Source organism: Lissotriton vulgaris, chromosome 10 (assembly GCF_964263255.1).
Source record: "Lissotriton vulgaris chromosome 10, aLisVul1.2, whole genome shotgun sequence".
NCBI classification, from domain to species: Eukaryota; Metazoa; Chordata; class Amphibia; order Caudata; family Salamandridae; genus Lissotriton; species Lissotriton vulgaris.
The window spans coordinates 1,112,376,604-1,112,377,478 of record NC_141698.1 but is presented as its reverse complement, the minus strand read 5'-3'; positions in this window follow the sequence as shown (position 1 = coordinate 1,112,377,478).

The window sequence follows — 875 nt, the reverse complement described above, 5'->3', positions numbered from 1 at the left end:
GACAGAGCCCGGGATGGGGAGGCCGCCCTCCCCGGGCCCTCAGGGGCCCCGGCCGGAGCTGCTGAACTCAGCCGAGCGAGGGGAGGCTTCCAGGGCACAATGGAGCCCCGTCCCGGGGCTTTGGCAGTGTGGCATGTCGGTGGATGGGGCCCAGGGCCGTAGCACACCACCCGGGGCCCGGCCGGGCCCCTGGACCCAGCCGGGGCTCCCGGGCCCGGAGGCACGGGGGAAGCCTCCCCGGGCCCTCCCGGCCCCGTCCCAGGCACCCTGCCACACAGCAGGACCATGGACAGAGCCCGGGATGGGGAGGCCGCCCTCCCCGGGCCCTCAGGGGCCCCGGCCGGAGCTGCTGAACTCAGCCGAGCGAGGGGAGGCTTCCTGGGCACAATGGAGCCCCGTCCCAGGGCTTTGGCAGTGTGGCATGTCGGTGGATGGGGCCCAGGGCCGTAGCACACAACCCGGGGCCCGGCCTGAGCCCCTGGACCCAGCCGGGGCTCCCAGGCCCGGAGGCGCAGGGGAAGCATCCCCGGGCCCTCCGGACCCCGTCCCAGGCACCCTGCCACGCAGCAGGACCAAGGACAGTGCCCGGGATGGGGAGGCCGCCCTCCCCGGGCCCTCAGGGGCCCCGGCCAGAGCTGCTGAACTCAGCCGAGCGAGGGGAGGCTTCCTGGGCACAATGGAGCCCTGTCCTGGGGCTTTGGCAGTGTGGCATGTCGGTGGATGGGGCCCAGGGCCGTAGCACACAACCCGGGGCCCGGCCGGGCCCCTGGACCCAGCCAGGGCTCCCAGGCCCGGAGGCGCAGGGGAAGCCTCCCCGGGCCCTCTGGACCCCGTCCCGGGCTCCCTGCCACGCAGCAGGACCAAGGACAGCACCC